We start from the raw sequence: 10210 nt of genomic DNA on the forward strand, positions 1-10210 counted from the left end.
GGGGTTCGGGCATGCAGGGACATGTAAACTTATTTGACAGAAACTTTTCTAAGTGCTCCTAAGTATTAACTTATTTGATCCTCAAACCCAGCCTAGGAGTTATTATTATCCCTATTTTATAGATGAGGCAAAAAAAAAGTGTCCAAATTTTACAAGAATTTCAGAGCAGCTCTCGGAAGACTCCTCTGCCAAGATTAATATCACTTTTAAGCAAAAATGAATCTTACCTGCTGGCCTCTCTCTATCAGTAAGTGCTCTTGACTTTTAGAGGTCACCCACCCCTTTGACAATCTGATGAAAGCTCTAGACTTTTTCCTTGGAAAACTCACACATGTTGCAAAATTAACCTGTCTCCCAAAGCCACCCCCGAGCCCGGGTTACCGCATGCAGTACAGGATGCATCAGTGCTCTCTGGCAACTTCTCTCTACGGGAGCCCCAACCACACATTCTGGAATCCACAAGCTACTGTGTGTGCCGCGTGTCCCTTCTTTTACAGTTACTGTAGATCAGAAATCATCTAAGCAAACTGATAACCTAGTGGTTATTTATGGAGGGTGAGATTCACAGTCTGCATGATGTGTTTCTGAAATATTGAAGTATTTCCCTCTAAGCATGTATCATTTTGGTGATCAGGAGTGCTGTGAGAGGTTATTTAAAAGAAGAGCCCCAAATCTGCATTACAGATACACTCAAAATGTGCTAAATTATGTACACACAGGGATAGTCATTGTTGCATTGCTTGCAATCCTCCTAACTGGCTTCAGCAAAGGAGAGGCTAAATGAACTATGGTGCCTCCTTCGGTGGACGGCTGTGTGACTACTGAAAAAAAAAAAACCCACCTGGCAAGATAGCTCTAAAAGTACAAAAAGAGCCTCAAGAGCTACCATCTGGAGATTAAAGCAAGATGGGGGATGGGGCACAGGGTGCTACAATTTTGTAGAGGCAAGAAAAGGAAATATTGGTTGGTGCGTCTAATGCCTCCAGAGGATTAGTGCAGCCCAGAGACAGTTACAATCTCTGGAAAGTCAGAGCACAAAGGGAGACTCACTTTCACTCCATGCCCTTCCTACCTTGGAATTTGTTCCATCTACGTACTACTCATTCAATAAAACAATAAAAATGTTAAAAAAGAAAGGAGCTTTAAAGATATTGGGAAACCCCATTTTCTGAGACGCTTCCTCCCATGACACAACCTTACGCTGACTGTCCTTCTGCCTGGAACGACATTCTCTAACCCTGCTTACCTTTCACATCTCAGTGCAGTTGAGAGTTCCTCATCAAAGTCTCTTTTGACCTTCCTAACAAGGTCAAACACCTTGTCATCTGCTCTTGTAATACCATGCGGCTTTCCACCCAAACACTTTTGCCAATAGCAGTGTTAAATATATTTGTATGATTATTCAATTCATGTTTATCTCTTCCCACTAGGCCACAAGCTCTTTGAGAGATGGGTTGTTGGTTTCACTCACCAGTAGACCCATAAAATTTGGAACATTCTAGCATACCTGGTGTACTGGTGGTATATATCAGGCTAAAGAGTCAATGAGTAGCCCTGGCTGGTATGGCTTAGTGGATTGAGTGCTGGCCTGTGAACCAAAGGGTCACCAGTTTGATTCCCAGCTAAGGCATGTGCCTGGGTTGCAGGCCAGATCACGAGTTGGGTGATTGTGAGAGGCAACCAATCTATGTTTCTCTCCCTCTCTTTCTCCCTTCCTTCCCCTCTCTAAAAATTAATTAACCAATTTTTAAAAAGATAGTGAAAGAGTCACGAGCCCATGCCCCCATCCCTACCTCCACTATTCCCACATTCCTGTCGGTCTGTCATTAGGCCTGTTATCAAACACCCAAGACATGGAACTCTCAGTTTCTTCAAGCTGTCCATTGTATTTTTAGATGTCTCTCACCATTAGAAATGTCAACCTCACATTGTCATATTTAGCTAAAATGAGTCTTCGTGGCTTCCACCCACTGGATTTAATTCTACCCTTAGTAACACACCAAACAAGACTAGTTCCTCTTCTATATAAAGATTTTTCAGGTATCTGAGCCCCCAGAATCATTTTACCTAAGTTACAAGTCTTCTATTTTCTTCAGTCATTGCTGGCTGGGACTTCCTGGAGGGCAGCGAGGGTATCATATTTATTCTTGTATCTCTGGCCTCCATCAGGGCTTGTCTTAGCACGTGTTATTGTTTATATGGCATCTCATATTCTTACTTTTGAATGTGCTCCTCTTTGCCTGTGTACCTCTTATAGTACTGGCTAAACTTCTGGACAAATATCATAGCTTTGGTTTTCACAATGCACCCCCTTCCTTCCATTGTTTATAGCTCTAGTAATGCCAACTAAGATCTCATGAGCTTTGGGGACAGCCATTGATGGCACATAATGGATCCGATTTATGTTGGCTTCCTTTTTTTCTTCTTTTCAGAGCTTTTTTTTCTACTATAGAGCATTACTGTATATATGACCTTATTTATTAAAATACTGTACTCAACTGATAATGTTCTAATTCAATTTGTTTCTCTCTTTCCAAAACCTGACCAGCAGCTTCATAAAACATCACAAGTTCCAAACCAAGAAGGATAACTCCATTTAAAAATAGGTCTCCTTGTGCTCTGACTGCTGTGGCTCAGTGGATTGAGTTCTGGCCTACAAACAAAAGGGTTGCTGGTTCGATTCTCAGTCTAGGGCACATGGGTGGGTTGCAGGCCAGGTCTCCAATGGGGGGCATGTGAGAGGCAACCACACATTGATGTTTCTCTCCCTCACTTTCTCTCTCCATTCCTCACTCTAAAAATAAAGAAATAAAATCTTTTTAAAAAGTAGGTCTGCTTGTTCGTAGAAATGCTATTTACAATAATAGCATTGTAGCCAAGATCTGGAAACAGCCTAAGTGCCCATCAGTAGATGAGGTGGATAAAAAGTTGTGGTACATTTACATAATGGAATTTACACAATGTACCATCTACACAATGGTACATTTACAGCGATAAAAAAGAAGAAACTCTTACCTTTTGTGACAACGTAGATGGACCAAGAGACTATTAGGCTAAGTGAAATAAACTAGTCAGTGAAGGACAGATACCACATGATCTCACTTATATGTGTAATCTAACGAGCACAATAAACTAGCAAACAAAATAGAAATAGAAGCATAGAAACATGGAACAGACTGACAGCTGCTGGAGGGGAAGAGAGGGGACTGGAATAAAGATGGTGAGGGATTAACCAAAGAACAATTATCCATGACTCATGGACATGGACAACAATATGGGGATTAAATGAGACAGGGGAGAGGGTGGGGCTGGGGGGAGGTAGGGAAAGGTGGGGAAAGCAGAACAGGTGGGGAACTGTAATAGTATAAACAATAAAAACATGTAGGTATTCTTGGTGTGGAAAACACTAACTGAGGCAAACCTACAATGTTCCCCTCTACAACGCCTTTACTCAAGGAGTATCTTCAGAGAGGAAAGGGTGTTTGAGCATCAAGTGAGACTTTTTAAGAACCCAAACTCTTTAAATCACCAACTCTGATGCTCAGAATTATCCATTCTCAAGGGCTCTCAGAATGCTGAATCTAAGCTCTTCATACTGGAGGACTCCTAGGTAGACGTGAGTGTGGGTGCATCGTTGCTCGTGTGCACAGTGCTTGGCAGAGTGCCATGAGGCCAATACATCAAGCGTAGCTTTTCAGCCTTTTAGCCAAGATCCAGAGGAGAGCCAACATGGTAATAATTCCTCTGTGGGGAGCATGTCCTGACCTGGTAAAGGGATGGACAAAGTGATTTACTTTCTTTTTTTCCATATTCAGCTTGCATGAGCTATATGAAAAATGGGTAAAGGATCAGGCATACTGAGAACTAATGAACCACAGGGAGAAATTCATTTAATGACTTAAGTGTGCTTTATCGAATGTGAAATGTAGGTCAATTCACTGTAAATTGATTCGTGGGGATTATTTGTCCTGAGCCTGGTTCCATGGCATGTACTGTAAGATGTCAGTCAGCCCTGTGTGAAGCAGAGCAACCCTGCTTGCCCCCCCCCACCCCCACCCCTGTCCTTTCCCTAACACACAGGGCGGCAGGACTCCAGCAACATCCCTCAAAGCTTGTCTCAGTAGAAAATGCTGAATTTCTAATTATTTAAAAAATTTATTTGGAGTTCTTCACCACATTTTGGGGGACACTCAGAAAAATCCAAAAGCTGGACACCTACATGGAAATTCAGATCAGTTGCTGAGTTAGCAGCCAAAAGAAAGATCAGGCAAGAAGATGGGTATTTCATCATTTTGCGGGGCCAGCCAGGTACACATTGTCAGAGAGACAAATTGGTGGAATTCAGCACCGAGGGGACAGATTTTACGTTTGACTAGCAACTCTCTCTCAAGTCTAATTTAAGAAACCCAGGATAGAGATCTTACGGAGTTTATTCTCATTTGAGTTAACAAGGAATGACTGCAAAGGGGCATGGGGTTTCTTTCAGTGCAATATAAGATGTTCTCAGACTAGATTTTGGGGAGGGTTGCACAACTCTGTAAATTTACCAAAAATCATTGAAATGTACACTTACAATGAAAGACTGTTACGGTGTGTTAATTTTACTTCACTGAACTGATTTTTTAAACGAAAAGATACATTGAGGACTGACTCTAGCCTGTGGTCTTTAGGACACAAAAACTGACTCTCCAAAAAAAATCTGATGAGGGAGAAAGCCTTACAGCAGCCACTCAGAAGGGTGAGGCGCGGCTGTTCTGCCGTCCTACCAACTGTTGCTTCGAGCCCAGCAGTGGGGCTGTCAGGCAGGACACCCTGCCCCAAGATTGCCCAGCACTTCAGTTTCCCGGGTTAACAGATGATAAAGGCTGCAGGGTTGTAGATTTGGGGTGAACACAAGCCTTAATAAATTCTTCTCCCGACATAGCACCTGACACCCCTCACTATACCTGCCTGATGACTAGTCTGTATTCCTCCCTGGGCTGTAAACCCCTTTGAGAGCAAGGACAGTGACTGTCTTGTTCGCCGCCCTCTCCCATAGCACAACACAGGCCTGGCTCACGGTTCAGTCCAAATAACAACTTGTTGAAAACACTTCAAAATTACGGGGAACCCTCTAAAGAACTAGGGACACGGATTCAATGGCCATGGATCAATCCAACAGCCATGTGTTGAGAACATGCCGGGTCCACTCCCCTGTCATTGACTTTAATCCTCACAAGACCCCTGTTTGGTAGATGTTGGAATTCCATGTTTCAGAGGAGGAGCTGAAGCATAGAAAGGTTAAGCGATGGGTTCAAGGTGGCAGAGAGCGTTTTCAAACCGAGGTTTACTGCTGCTGAGTTCAAGGCAGTTTCATTATCTGAGCTTTACAAAAGCAGAGTTGGGCCCATTTTTCTATCATATATTACTTTAGACTTCTTTCATGGTTTGTATCAGACACACACCAAGGGACTACCTGTTAAAAGTTCCATACTTTTAATCAAGGTATATCCATAACTGCTTAGTGATTAAAATAATCCATAGATAAATCAAAAGGTGGAGTGTCCCACAAAGGTCTGAGATGAGTAGCGCTCAGACGAAAAGTAGCCTTCATGCCTCAGAAATCCCAGAGTGGACTGAACTAAGAAAGACTGCATATGAAAGCCTGAATTTTGTGTGATATCCCGGACATCGTACTGAATTCTCATGTGGAAAGAAAGCCAGCTACACTGGATACTTTACTGGGCAACGTTTAGTATCCAGTACACTGACCACAGGCATGGGTGAAGAAATGCAGTCTTCTAAGGGGAGTTGTAAGTGCTTGGTACACCATTCCTCCGATTGTCCCCTCTTGGTGTGTAGTCACCACCACGCTGGGAGGAGGAAGGCATTCTCTTTCATCTCCTCCCGTATTCTCACCTCCTGAGTCAGCTGCTTACTCACATCCAGTGACTGGAACATTTGTATAATTCTCCCGGTATGCCACACCCCACACCTCCCCACAGCCTCCTTCTTTACCTACTGACTCTTTCTACAGTCTTAAACAGGTCCATTCTTTAATCTTCAGTAAGCTATTCAGGGATAATGGGGCCCTTTGACATTGTTACTCTCACTTGATACAGCAGGAAAGAAGTATAATCAGCATGTGTTCTATGGGCAGACGGGGGCGCGGGGTGTCCCCTGCAGTGTCAGGGACCTTCTCAGATAAGATCTCCCATCCACAGAGCTAGTCCCAGGTGTTGTTTCCCCCGTGTTCTTTTCTTAGCCAAAGTAAATACTGTATTAAAAGCCAAGATGCCCAGGATTGAGGAAAACTTACAAATACTGTTCCAATCCATTTCAAAAAGTACTTCCAACAGGAGGATCTCTCCCATCCACACCTCCAGTTCCAAAAGACTCCAGGAGGCCTGGTCTCACAACCAGTCCATCTTGGACAGCAAGATACTGATGCAAGCCCAGGAGATTACTTACCCAAACCCAGGCGTATCGCACTGTGTTTTCACATGTAATCCACATTTCTCTGGAGAACTCAACAATTCTACTTTTGCCATCAGGGACTAAAAAAAAAAAAAAANCAGAGCTAGTCCCAGGTGTTGTTTCCCCCGTGTTCTTTTCTTAGCCAAAGTAAATACTGTATTAAAAGCCAAGATGCCCAGGATTGAGGAAAACTTACAAATACTGTTCCAATCCGTTTCAAAAAGTACTTCCAACAGGAGGATCTCTCCCATCCACACCTCCAGTTCCAAAAGACTCCAGGAGGCCTGGTGTCACAACCAGTCCATCTTGGACAGCAAGATACTGATGCAAGCCCAGGAGATTACTTACCCAAACCCAGGCGTATTGCACTGTGTTTTCACATGTAATCCACATTTCTCTGGAGAACTCAACAATTCTACTTTTGCCATCAGGGACTAAAAAAAAAAAAAAAAAGTGGGATGAGAGGGATACTTTTCTTGACTTGACTTTCCACTTAAGAAAAAAAAACTTTCTCATGTGACTGTTGGTAAAAGGTTCTAAAACACAGCATAAATAACCCCAGACCTAGAAATGAAGAAGAGTCTGAGAAAAGCTCCCAAAGCTACTCCCTGATGCTTCAGTCTCACCTCTCTGGATAGCCCTTCCTGCTTGTCGCCTGTCCCAGCACTAACGCCACGTGACAAAGGAGTCTTTCCCTTTTGGTTCTTTTATTTCTGGTGTTCACTCCCTTCCCATGCTGAACAGGGGACTGCAGAAACCATACCCCTCTGGGGTATGGCTCAGAGGCTAGGTTATCAGAGGCTTCGTGGCTTCTGCCTGGCTGCTCTCCCTCGAATCCCTCCTTCTGGGAGAAGACACCGTGAGGACACTCAAGGAGTCCTATGGAGGGGTCCATCCATGTCGGGAGGAACCGAGGCTGCCTACCAACAGCTGGCACTGACCAGGTAAGCACGTGAAGGAACCTCTTAGGAAGCAGGTCCTTCAGCCACAGTCAAGCCCGCGGAATACTGCAGCTCTGGCTCACATCTGGACTGACTGCTGCCTCGAGAGAGACCTTGAGCCAGACCACCCAGTGAAGCTGCTCTTGGACTCCTGACCCGCAGAAACTGCGAGATAATAAATACCTACTATTCTGTCCGCTAAGTTTGAGATGGCTTGTTATATAACAATAGGTAACACTAGTTATATTTGTTATATAACAAATAGCTTGTTATATAACAATTGTTATGTAACAATAGGTAACTAACACAGACAATCACCTGAATACGTGACTGATGATAAGATGGATTTGGTCAGAAAATGAACCACTCCCAGAGCAGAGACCTTATAGGGAGAAAGCGAGGACCACTGCATTTTGCCTGCATCGTTTGTTTTTTAAAAGAAGGTAAATGTGTCCTTTGACTTAAGTGGTGTTACCGTCTTTTGTCTCTTCTACTTTCTTCCCATAAATAGGATCTAAGCCGGCAGACGCTGGCTGGGGGCACGCCTCACGCTGGATGTCACTGGAGAGGAACCTGACTGTGAAGGGCAGAATTCTTTTCTTTCCTTTGACATTAAAAAAATATATTCTAATTCCAGAACCTACCATAGAATGAAGTCAACTTTGTCTTCCTAAGGACCTTAATGTCCTTAAAGAGAAGGTCCCATTATTAACGGTGGGGAGAAATGAGATCCTGTGGTGGGAGCTTCCTGGGGAAAACTGGATACACACTCATGGCGGAAATGAACAGCCACTAACAGGAAAGGTTAACTGTGGAGACTACTTCAAGGATCAGTCCTGGGAATTATGATGGGTTGGATAAAAGGAAAATAGGATTACAAGTGAGAAGATATAATATTTGAGAGTAGCTAAATTTACTTAGGAAATAAAGTGTAGGAGCTCCCAAATTTTAGTGCACTTAAGAGTCACTTGGCAATGGGAACCTTGTCCAAAATTCAGATCTCAAGGCCTCAACTCCAGAAATTCTGATTTTATAGATCTGGGGTGATGCTCAGGAATCTGTGTTTTTAATGAGCACAGTGAGTTGTTTCTACTGTGAAAGACCTGCAGACTACACTTTGAGAAAAATTGAGTTCCTATATGTACACACAACTCTGTGATCAGATATGGTACTGGTCAGAATTGTGAGTGGTCAAGTCCAGAAACACTAGGCAGAGACCGAAGAGCAAAGAAACAAGGGAAGTGTCACAGTGACAGGGGCCCGCCAGACATTGCGCCAGCTGTTTCAACGGCTCTGAGTGCGCCTGTGTCCCTCTCCCCAAATGAGACTGACTTTCGCAGTTCAGAGCCTAGGCCTTGTGTGTTGGTGATCAAAAAGGGGTTTTTAAAAACAACTTTATTATAAAAGAAGATAATGTTTCCATGAATTTTTATAGACTAACATACTCTTTCTTTGAAACAGCTTTTGACTTGCTAATTCTAACGTAAATAGAAATTTTAAAATCCATTTAAGAACAAACTTACTAATCATCAGAGACATGCAAATGAAAACCACAATGACAAACCATCTCACTCCTGTCAGAATGTCTATCTTCAACAAATCAACAAAACACAAGTGCTGGTGAAGACGTGAAAAAAAGGGGACCCTCGGGCACTGTTGGTGGGGAAGCAGATTGGTGCAGCCACTATAAAAGACAGCATGGAGAGTCCTCAAAAAATTAAAAATGAAATTTCCTTGTGACCCAGCAATTCTACTTCCAGATACTCAAAGAAATCCAAAACACTAATTTGAAAGAATACATGCACCTCTATGTTCATTGCAGTGGTATTTATAATAGCCAAGATCTGGAAGCAACCCAGGTGCCCATCAACACATGAGTGATAGAAAAGTCGTGGTACATGTATACAATGGAATATTACTTGGCCATAAAAAAGAATGAAATCTTACCATTTGTGACAGTGTGGATAGATATAGAGAGAATTATGCAAAGTGAAATAAGTCAGTCATAGAAAGACAAATACCATATGACCTCACTTATATGGGGAATCTAAAGAGCAAAATAAATGAAAAAACAAAATAGAAACAGACTCATAGATGTAGAGAATAAATTAATGGTTGCCAGAAGTGATACGGTTTGGGGACCTGGGTGAAAAAATCGAAGGGAGGAAGAAGTACAGATTGGTAGTTACAAAGTTGTCATGGGGACGTAAAGTACAGCATAGGGTGCATTGTCAATAGTATTGTAATTACTATGTTTTCCAGGTGGGTACTGGGAATATTAGGAGGAACATAAAGTATATGATTATCTAACCACTATTAGGTGCATACTTGAAACTAAGACAAAATAATGTAAAATGTAAAAAAATAAAGATAAAGATGAAATCAATTTAAAGGAAAAAGGAATCTAGAAGTAAACATTTCTAACAGGAAGCGTGTGTGGGATATAGCTAGGAAGTCTCACCTGCTTTGTGTGGGATGGGCAGAATCAGTTTTACTGTGTATCAGCAGCACGTGCGCTTTGGGGGGCAGCCGGGCACTGCACAGGTCCCTGATCTCAGCACCGGCAATTTCCAGTCCTTGCCACAGGTGACACACTGACAACTGGATTTGTGGAGCGGTGACCCAATTCAGTCATTCCGGAGTGAGAACCACAAACATGCCACAACACAGGCAGAAAAAGGAAAATGACGATATGCGAAATACAATCATGAGACAAGGAAGAACTTAGAGCCTGAAGGGCATCATAGGAGCACCCGAGGCTACACCTTCATTTTCAGGTGGGAAATGGAGTCCTGACTAGGTGCAAGCTAGAC

Source organism: Sturnira hondurensis, unplaced genomic scaffold (genome assembly GCF_014824575.4).
Source record: "Sturnira hondurensis isolate 20B ecotype Veracruz unplaced genomic scaffold, ASM1482457v3 Scaffold0008196, whole genome shotgun sequence".
NCBI lineage: Eukaryota > Metazoa > Chordata > Mammalia > Chiroptera > Phyllostomidae > Sturnira > Sturnira hondurensis.